Source organism: Augochlora pura, chromosome 3 (assembly GCF_028453695.1).
Source record: "Augochlora pura isolate Apur16 chromosome 3, APUR_v2.2.1, whole genome shotgun sequence".
Lineage (NCBI taxonomy): Eukaryota > Metazoa > Arthropoda > Insecta > Hymenoptera > Halictidae > Augochlora > Augochlora pura.
In genome coordinates this window covers 27602491-27613211 of record NC_135774.1, presented here as the reverse complement: position 1 = coordinate 27613211, position 10721 = coordinate 27602491, and the positions used below count along the sequence as shown (strand labels likewise).

Genomic DNA, 10721 nt, shown 5'->3' with positions numbered 1-10721 from the left:
TAAGTCGTTCGAAGCCAAGTTCGGTGATCGAGTAGAGCGCAAGCTCTGTTTCGAATGATCCAATGGGAACCGTCGGCGGGAAATCAGCGGGCAATGGGTGGACGGGCGAGCGGGTCGGGCGGGTAGAGGGAACCGGGTTCGGGCGGCAGTCTCGGATACTCGGCAGCGCGGTCCTCGCAGTACCGCGGCAACCCTCAAGCTAAAAGCATCGTGTTCGAGTCTCTCGTCAGTGACCCGCGCGTGATACGTGTCGTGAAACGTGAGAACCTCCTTCCCCTTTCGTTCTCGTTCGCTCGCGACCAAATTCGTGCTCGTCCCGTGCCGCCTCTGTCTCTCTCTCTCTCTCTCTCTCTTTCTCTTTCTATCTTTTTCTCTTTCGCCGTTTCTCTCTGTTCCGTCCTCCGTCGGCATACAGGCCGATCCGTGTTTTCGCGCGCGCCGGAAACTGGTGAATCTTTCTTCGTGGTCCCGAACACTCACGTCCATCGAACGATCCATCGCCGACGCGATCGCCGCGAGTTACCACCGGGCTGTGTGTGATATGTGAGTGTGTTCCGTTTCTTCGGCGCTTCGTCTCCACCGCCGACGATCGCAGAGAGACTGACCGAGAGACAACGAACAGGGACTAACGCGGCACGGCGAAGGTGAGAACGATTTACCCTAAAATGGTACACCCGTTTCCTCGAGGGTGCGCTCGTTCGGAATGTTTATGGGAACCGAAGTAACCCGGACACTCAATTCTATCAATTCTATCTGGTATTTTCTCGGGGGTTCGAGGAGCTCTCGTAATCGGTCCGTAGATTTCCCCGTTCCTTAAACTGTCTATTAAGGGATGAAGGTAACTTACCATAATAACAAAGACGTATACGGAATTGTTTTCGATTTATTATTTGTTCCTTCAGCGCAACGGGGAAACGGTTGCCGCGATGAACAAGACGCTGGAAATATCGTTGGAATATCGTAACATCAAAAGGGGTTGGTAGGCAGCGGTAAACTGTTGCATAATGCCGTGTTCATTCAAGCGGTCCTCGGAGAGTGTCTGCATCGTTCTTTGTTAGCGTTTCTTGGAAATGGTCGCGATATTATTTTCAAAGCGGGTCAACAATGCGACAGACAATGCAGCGTCTTCGGCGGCCGGGAACATCGTAAAGAAAAGCAAAGAGAGACCGTTGGAACACGATCCAAGGATGAGTTCTCAGAATGTCGCGACCGAGAGAGAGAGAGAGAGAGAGAGAGAGCTTCAACCCTTAACTAGGCGCCCGGAATTACACAATTAGGCGCATGGGCTCCGGCGGTGACACAATACTTATTTGTGAACTCGCGATTTCACCGAAACATTTCGCCGGCCTACTTAACTCGCCTTCCCACTTAGCTAATTCATCACCATGGCTACGGTGAACATTTTCATTTGTTACTAATTGCTCTAGGTAGCCAGCAGATGGCAATATTTATAAAAATATATTCGACATAATAACTTTTTTTTGTCGTCCAGGAAGAAAATCGTAAGAGCGAGTAAAACGTCGATCGTGTACGCTTTTGGGGAGAGCGAAGGGTTGCCGCATTGATTTTATTGTTTTATGGTGTTCCATCTGACGACGGGGGGTGTGTTCTTCCCCACCATACTATGTTTTCGTATATGTAGACCCCCGCTAAAGTACACTTCGGCTCGTACATACCGTAAGGTACACTTCCAGTGGTCAGACCGACCTGTCATATTTTTTCGCTCGCAACGTCGCGGAGGATCCGCAGGTTTTCCTCGCGAGGTGATCGACCAGAGAGAGAGAGAGAGGGGCTCCTGCACGTTGCGTAATGCCCAGAATAGTTGTAACACGGGGAACCGCAGCTGGCGGAGTTTCTGAGGTTGCGCTGCCGCGCGCGGTAACGAGAGCCAACTCCGCCTCGGCGTTCCTTTTTCACGAATTTTTCTCTTGCGGCGAGCAGCGGTTGGCTGCTGCTCCGCGAAGAATATTAGGGAGCAATAATGACGCGGACGGGGCTCGTTCCGACGAATTTTGAACCGGAACAGCCGCGCCGGAGATGGCAACGCAGGTTGCGGCGCCCGTGCACGCTATTTTCTAGATTTCGTTGGCCCCGCACGAAATTGATTAGCGAACAACAAGTGTCCGAGAAAAGTATTCCTGCTCTGGCCGCGGTGGGAAAATTGAACCTCTCTCTCCCTCTCTCTCTCTCTCTCTCTCTCTCGTAATTTATCGAAGAATCGTCCAAAGAAAAATTCAATTTTCCCGTCGGTTCAAAATTATTGCATTCTCGATAATTAGCTGACACGTTCTGTAACGAGGTTCGCAAAGTTTTCTTCGAACAATGTCGCTCGCGGACGAACGATTTTGTTACTGTTCTCAGAACTAGTTATATAAATGGACCGCGGATTTTATGAATTTCTCGCGAGAATGTGTTGCTGTAATTTTAAGTACTGTGGAGAGTGACTTTTCGCTGTCACACTGGCTCGGCTGACCTATATTTCTTTTTACGGAGAGGTCAAATTAACGATTAATTCAATACACTTGGTAGTCAGATATGGAGTTCTAATAAAAGGCACAATGTTTTAGAATGTTCAAATTATGTCTTCGAATTTTTGGAATTCGGTAGCATTGCTAGTTTTTGATCGACAGTTTTTTTTTAAATTGTATGACATATGTGACAGCGGAGGGCTAACAAGATTTCAAAGAGGCACTATGTCATTTACGATTTATTAAAATTATTTAGAAAAGAAAATAATTGCTATTTAATTCACATCGATTGCAATTGCCACAGACAATTTAAATTTCGTATAAAAATCCACAAAATACTTATAAATCATTATCGATCGCATAGTTCCTATCCAATTGCGGTATTTCTACGGCAATTGTAGCAATTCCACCGGCATTGTTATCCAGCGTTCTCCCAATGTTTGCCTCGGATCCACTACTCGGCCAAAAATTTGCAAATCGCCGTGTCGCTCGAGCTTCCCGCTGCCAAATAAACGGTACCGATCGTTTCATTAGACTGATACACAGCCGCGATGTTTCCGAATAGCTGGTAACAGTTCTGGAGGGTCTGTAAACGAACATAATATATGTAGGGCTCCCGGTTAAGAGCATCGCGACGCTGAAATGAATACTGTCGAGCGAAACACGAGCGAATGACGGAAGAGCCGGCGTTACGCGTGACGTTCTGCGGTTAATTTGCGGATTCGTTACCAAAGGCCCTGTAATGTGAAACAATTATGAACCAATTGAACCCGTGTGTCGCTTCTATAGACTGCGCACGCCCACGGGCGCAATCTTTCAACGAGTTTATTAGGGCTTTCAAACCCACGCAAGCCAGAAATGGTCGCTGCATTTTCTGGACCAGTTTTTCAGAGAAACAAAATGGCATAGAAAAATCTATATTCATTATGAATCAAGTTGTAAATATTTTACTCTCGAAAGAGGATTGGTGTAGTTTTGACATGTTGCTTTCCCGTTGCTTTTATTCGACAGAGATGAGAATTAAGAAATGATCCAGATGTATCTTAATGGAAATTATGTTTAGCGAGCTAGATTATATTTAAATTATATTCATAATTATATTTGCAATTGTATTTAATTATATTTAATTATATTTAAAGTTAGACATTGACTTAAGGGATGATTGCATCTACTTTATTCTCAGCTGCTATAGTTATAATATTGATAATATAATTTTTTGTATTATTATGCTTATTATTACATATTAGATTACTACCAGAAGCCTAAAGGGTAACAATTAGCTAATAGCGATGTTAGTAGTGTACATTTTCCAATAACGTAATTGCTCATCCGCAAAATTTTTTTTCAAATTGCGAAAATAATTTTTACGTTCACTATTTCGCTACGAAAGAACGTAAAAATTATTATAAAATTATTAAAACCGACAGGAAAGTTCAGTTAGGAAATAAACTATTTCGCTTACTACCAGAAAAAATCCAAGCTCTCGCCATCGAAGCCTAGAGCTTTCAGCGCGTCCGTCGTCGGCGCGTAGCCTCTTTAACACCACTTCTCCTTCCATCGCTTCGAAGCGACTTGGTTTTCGCCGAGTTCTGCTTTTGGCCCAGTTTTTCTATTTCCCCGGGTTCGTTAATACGTCCGAATCGGGATCCAGATTGGTACCGGGTACCACGGTCCACGGCGATAGTGCGTCGAACGGAATTGATTGCTCGATATGATTAACGAGTTTTCGTGTCGGCGTGACAAGAGCGCGCCGCCGAGTTCAGGGGTCGCGCTCGCGCGCGGGGGTCCAGTCGATTCTAGATATTTGACGGCCGAAAGGTCTCCATTAATTGGACAGAGGCCCCGCGCGATCGAACCGTCACCGGTTCCTTTTTTTTTCTCTTCTCTGTCGCGTCGATGGTTGCTTTCAACGGTTGACGTCGGACGCGGCGAGACTGGGCCGATCTACCGGCTGCGACTGGTTATACGCGTCTGAAAATAGGGAACCCGTGCACAACACACACCACTATTTCCAGACCACGCGCGGCCGCCGCGTGTATCGTCGTGCTCGATTGCCAATGAAAATTACAGTCCGCGCGCGGGCCGGCACCAGCGTTCTCCGTTACTCCGCGGTTTGTTTATTAGAATTTCGCGTAGACCGATTCGCACCGATTCGAACATAGAATCTTCTAATTCGGACGAAATCCGCGACCGGGGGGTTTGCGCGATACCCGGGCCCCGCGTAACGTTATTATCAACGCGACCCGATTCTCAACCAATTATTATCCGGCGGAAATTAGAGACAGGACTCTCATTACGATCGCCGCGTTTAATTATCGAAAATGTATTAATTAATTGTTGCAGCCGTGAACTCGTCTCATCGCTCCCTCCGGCCGTACCGACCCCTTTCCCCCATCCACCTCTCCCCCCCGATCCCCAGGTGCCGCTTTTATCCGCGGCCGTTCGCGCTCGCCCCGGCGACTTTACCGTCCTTTATCCCCGCGAATTAACGGCTCAGTATGGAATATCGCATTACGAGCGATATTAAAATCCGCATTATAGTGATGCTCGCCGCCCCTGTTGATATTTCCAACTGCTGCGTGTAAGCTTCGGTTAACATGCGACGAGTATACGCCACACCACCCAAAGGGTCTCCTATCAATATTTACCTGTCGCATGTAAAATCTACGCTAAATACGTACACACGATTCCCGGGGAACGGGATTAAACGTTGAAAATTGTCTATTAGAATGGGACACGGCGGAGGAGTGAACGATCAGAGAGCGAGAGCTTGCGCCGGCACTAGCTCGCACTCTTAAGAGCGCGTTTAATCCTCTTCGACCGTTTACTCGCTATTCGTTTTGCTTCTGGTTGCCAGCCGAGCTTCTTCCAGCCGTCTACGTTTGATCGGCGATGAACTTGAAATTAACTTCCGGTGAGGACGGTTGCTCCGCTTCTGTTGGCTTCGCTTTCTCTCTAATCCCGTGATTTAGTCGAGGATCTGTTCGATTGTGTATTTATTAGACAATGATCTGCACGGCTCTGCGTTAAAATCGGGTTCGGATTGACAGGATTAAAAGCGAAGAGGCGCGGAATTATTTTGCTTCTGCGTTCAGCATTCGGAAAAACAGTATATAGTAAATTTAATCATAGTATAGAATAATTACAATCGTAGTTTATAATAATCATAATCACAGTATATAATAATAGTAATTGTAGAATATAATAATTTTAATAATATTGTACAATAATTAAACTGCAGATTTCAAAAATCGATGGATGAAATCTAAAGCGTCAAATTTTATAGCTGAGTTTATTATATTTCGGTCCTCAGTACGGTAATAATTGCACTAAAAATTCCCGAACAAAAATAAATGGCTACGCTCTAAAATCCTAATAAAATTAGAAAATCCACCGCCTATTAATAATTCAAGATCCACGTGCGACGAAATCCTCTCGCAGATTCCTCGCAGCGATTCGCGGTGCGTCCGCTCTGGTCATTGGATATTTAGTATTGTCCGGGGCGCGGGTAATTTGTTAGGCCATTCTCCGCGACGATCCAGGTGGAGGGAAAGAGGAAGGTCCGTCGCCGCCACCCCGCGTACACTTCGGGAACAGTTCGCGACACGTGTTCCCCGGCAAAACAGCCCCGGCAGAAGGGGTCGCCGGGCGAAAGACGGAGTTACGGGTTCCGAGGGAAGTTAACGACTCGCTGGGGGAAGAAGTTTCGGGGGGGGGGGGGGGGGGGCGCCCCTCCGTATACTTTTAAAACACGCCCCCGCCCGACCGGAAGCGGTCGAAATCGGTCCGGTTCCTCGATTCGCGTCGCGACCGAACTTTTGTAACGGATTCCGTGGGATGAAGCTCTCGAGGAATCCGATTGAAATTGAATATCCAAAGAGAGCAACCGAGAGGGGGGCGGCGAGGGAAGAGTAACGGAGACGTCCGGGGCGGGAGGGAGACGGGGGACGTGGCGATAGAGAGATGAGAGAGGAGTTCGTCTTCCGCGACTGTGTCTCTCGCCTCTCTCTCTCTCTCTCTCTCTCTCACTAACTCTCTCTTTCTGTTTCTTTTTCTCTATTTCTTTCTCTCCTTCTCTCGGCTCTCTTTCTTCCGCCGACCCGTCCCGCTCTTCCGGCTTCGTCTCACTTTATTATTACCTCGGCCGCATTGGGACACAGGTGGCGAGAGAGAGAGAGGGCGGAGGGAAGAGTCGGCCCAGCCTGCTTATTCTCCCCTCGTTGTAAATCCTGGCTCCGAGCACGGGGGGTCTAACCGAAAAACTTTTTCGGGCTTTTTATTCAAACATTATTTAAAGCACCGCGCCGCGGGAAGTATCGTCGCGACTTCCGTGGAATCGCGAAAACGTATTGAAACGTACCTTTCCTTTCGAAACTTATCTCTTCGTCCATCTCTCTCTCCCTCTCTCTCTCTCTCTCCCCCCCTTCCGCCGCGGAGCGTACAAGGGGTGGTTGCCTGGGATCGATCGGACCCGACCGGCTATCAGAAATCCTCTTTCGGGATCGTTCCAAACTGCGAGGGATTATTCGTGCGATTAAAATGCAGATTTATCGCTGCGATGTGGAATCGCGAACACGACCGTGGGCCCAGACAAATTTTCTGAATTGGAAAATCTATCTTTAAGAGCATCTGCCGCGTCATCGTTTTCTTTTCACTTTACCGGAATTATTCTTAAAGGGAATGGAGGCGCCGGCTAGCTTACGATTTTACTCGCGTTTATGTTCGGTTTGATCTTTATTCGAATTGGAAAAAAATATTTAATGTCGCAAATTATACAATCAGCGAAGTGAGAACTAAAATGAGAAGGTTGACTTTATTGTTGCAATCACTAAACTGCGGATTTTTAATGTCTTTGATAAAAATGAGAAGGTATTATTTAATTATTTAAGAACGCAAGCAGATTAGGAAAATTCTCGAGTACCGATATTATTTATTCAAGCTTATTAAAATTATTTAATGAAGAAAATAATTCCTATTTGTCTCATAACCCTTACAATAAATGTAACAAATTTTTAAATTTTATGCATCTATAATAAAAATCAGTAGGTAAAATATTAAATAAAGGAAACGTTAATAGAATGCGTTATCTATGTATTACCTTCAATTCAATTCAATTATTAAAGAAAGAAAGAAAGAAATTTTTATTTTATATATCTTTGATGCAACTGATGAATTTAAGTTTTATTTTCCATAAAGATCCACAGTCTAGTGATAACCAATACAATGTATAATATTTTCTATTTCCAAGATCCTGGACTCTTTTTAAAAAAGCAATGTAGTTTCCGTGTCCAGCAAGAATCTACATAATTATTTACGATCGCTCTGACAAATGTTTCCCTCCAGGAATATCGTCCCACAGTTTCCCCGATATTTCCGCTCATGAGGAAGCTGGCAAATCACCGTCGCCGAGTAAAATCTCGCGGCACGCTAAATATTGCTACCGAATCGAGATCCGGGTGCTGTCGATCGTTTTATGGTCGAGCGCGAACGGTGCCAGAACTGTTCGTTTTATTCGCGCGACAGGAACAGAAGCGTCGTTTGAATTCATGTAAAAATCTCGGCGCGTCGTTTACCGTGAACTCCCTCCCCCCATCTCTTCCTCTCTTACTCTCTCTCTCTCGCTCGCTCTCTCGCTCGCTCGCTCTCGTTCGCTCTCTCTTACTCTCTCGTCGCTTTTCGTTATTTACGTGCCAACAAGTAATCGCGCGGCGCTCGCGACAACTTGTTGCTTACTAGAAAATTCTGAAGTAGCCAGGACCCGGAAGAGAATCATCCCCCGACCCTCTCGACCCTCTACTCCGCGGGCCGCCACCCTCTCGCCGGATAATTGCGGGGCGGATCGCGTGCACGCGAGGCTTTTTCCAACAGCCCCCCCTCCCCCCGTTCAACCGATTAACAACCGGCCGGGGGATTAGCTTTTAGCTTGTCGAGCAAAAACGATTACCCGGCAAGGGCCGAATAACACGTTCCGACGAGGCCGCGGGACCGTAGCGACGGTGTCGGCGGACTTCGTCCTTCTTATTGCAGGTGCCGGCGACGTATCAACCTGCTTCATCGTGATTTTATTGCCGTTTCTTCAGAACGCTCCTCTCAAGCCGCAAGAACCTCGCGGACGGTCTTTAAATCAACGGACCATGATTTTTATCGCATCGATTAACATCTCTGCGTTCCTTAATAATCTTCTAGATGCAACGAGATAATTTTCCCTGGAAATTCATAGACTCTGCAGCTCTTTGATAACTATAAAACAGCTTAATCCATCGATCACTTCAAATAATGCTATTTAACCCATAGCACTCGAGTGGCGACTCTGCGGAGCCATTAAAATTACTGTAATACATTCCAAAATTATTTTTAATAGACATCGCCAAAGCTTAGATTTAATAATTGTTAAAAGTGTAACTATTATACGAGTCACGAGACTCAATTTCATATGCACGAATTAAATTTTGTTACATAAAACGGAGACACTAGAAGCCGGAGAAATTATTTTAGATTCGATGGCAATTATGAATTCTATATATTTTTTAATTGAATGCAAAGAGTTAACACTACTTGCACCAATACTTTACATATACCCATCTCCATCAAATTAACCTAAAAGCATCTAATATTTATACTACTATATTAATAATATATCACTGTCATTAATTTCGCTCTGCTCCCAAAAATCGACGAAAAATCTCAATTGAGAGAGAGGGCGGATCCATCGCCCGCGTTTTTTACTTGTTTTTCGGAGCATGGGATTTCCATTGGTCACGGAATCACGGGCTCGGCGGTTTCCGCGCTTAGCGCCGCGCGGACAAATTGGAGGCAAACGCCGGATGACGGATTCGAGGGTAGCGCGCGTTCCGGATTTTTCGGGGTGCTGCTCCCCCACCCCCTCCCTTGCCCCTGGCCGCCCGCACGACGTACTTAGCGCACGCAAGTTAAGGGATGAAATTGGGTCAGCGGCGCCGAGAGACAAACGATCCCGACACGTAAGCAAAACTCGGCTCGTGTGTGCAGCGTTGTTCGCGCCACGAGATAACTCGACGAGCGAGAGACGGGGTAATGAAACGCAATGAAACGTACGTAACAAGAGGAATAGAAAGAGAGAAAGAGAGAGAGAGAGAGAGAGAAATGGAGAGGAAGAGAAAAAGAGGAAGAGAGGAGAAGAGAGAGAGAGAGAGGAAGGATGAGAGAAAGGGATAGAAATAGGAAAAGAGGAAGAGAAAAAGAGAAAAAGACGCAGAGGGAAAAAGAGAAGGAGGGAAAGAGAGAAAAAAGGAGGAAGCAGAGAAGGGCGAGAGGGACAAAGATAGAGGGTAGTTTTCAGTTAGGTGGCTCGCTGCCACGAGTCCGTAGCCGTGGAAACCTTTCCCACCGGTGACAGTAAACGAGATACGACTCCGCCGGTGAAATAACGTACCCGTCCCCGTTCCCCGTCTATTTTCGCGCGAAAATATTTCCCCGGTCCGCGAATAATGCAGCCGCTCGCCCCGCGCGGATATCCTCTCTCCGGTACGCTCCCACGAAACCGTAAGATCCCCGGATTGATACGGTTTTGATTCTTATGGCGCCATCGACGCCGAACAGTTCCCCGTTTCTATTTGCTTTCCGATCGGACACACTTTGATCTAGTTTATTTTCACCGGGCTTTTTTAGAGCCGGGGACTCCGTCTCGGGGACACGTATCGGGTTCGGGATTAGTTCCCGAATCACTTTCGCATTTGTTTTATATTTTCCCCCTTTATTTTTACTCCCCTCGGAGATTGGAGATTTATGGGGCAGCACGCTACTCGATTGCCTCTCGACGCTGAATCGGTTCACTCGATCGTCCGCGAATGACGAACTCGCGGCAACTGTGTTAATTAATGTGTATGTTGAAGAGATGGCAGAATTTTTCGACGAATTAATCCCTTGTCATACTTTCATGAGTCAGACTCCTGATGGCGATTTTTATTAATAAGCTGTTAATTATGAATATTCATCTTTTCCTTTAAGATTCAATTTTTATTCTCTTGTCAGCAATATTTAAACAGTCAAGTAGATGTAAGCACACGATAAATATAAAATTGCTTTTTCGTCGATGAAATTAGTGCGATCGAAAAAATTCTAATCCTAGTAGTTGTAAAGAAAATGGTACGGCAAAGGGTTAAATGACTGTTTTTATCTGTGTGGCGATACTTAGAATATATTAATTATACGTTGATGTCTTTTGTATAAGTATGAATCTTTTCAGAAGGAAATATTAATGTACATATATTTATA

At 45.9% G+C, this 10721-nt stretch overlaps 1 protein-coding gene across 1 annotated transcript in view; it reads left to right on the top strand.

The window, feature by feature from the left end:
* The first annotated feature begins 270 nt into the window (after positions 1 to 270).
* Positions 271 to 10721, top strand: part of LOC144467897 (spondin-1) — a 266893-nt gene continuing 256442 nt past the window's right edge. Inside the window, exon 1 of the mRNA XM_078176886.1 lies at positions 271 to 644. The gene's annotated coding sequence lies outside the window, so the exon portion shown is untranslated. The remainder of the gene's footprint in view (positions 645 to 10721) is intronic.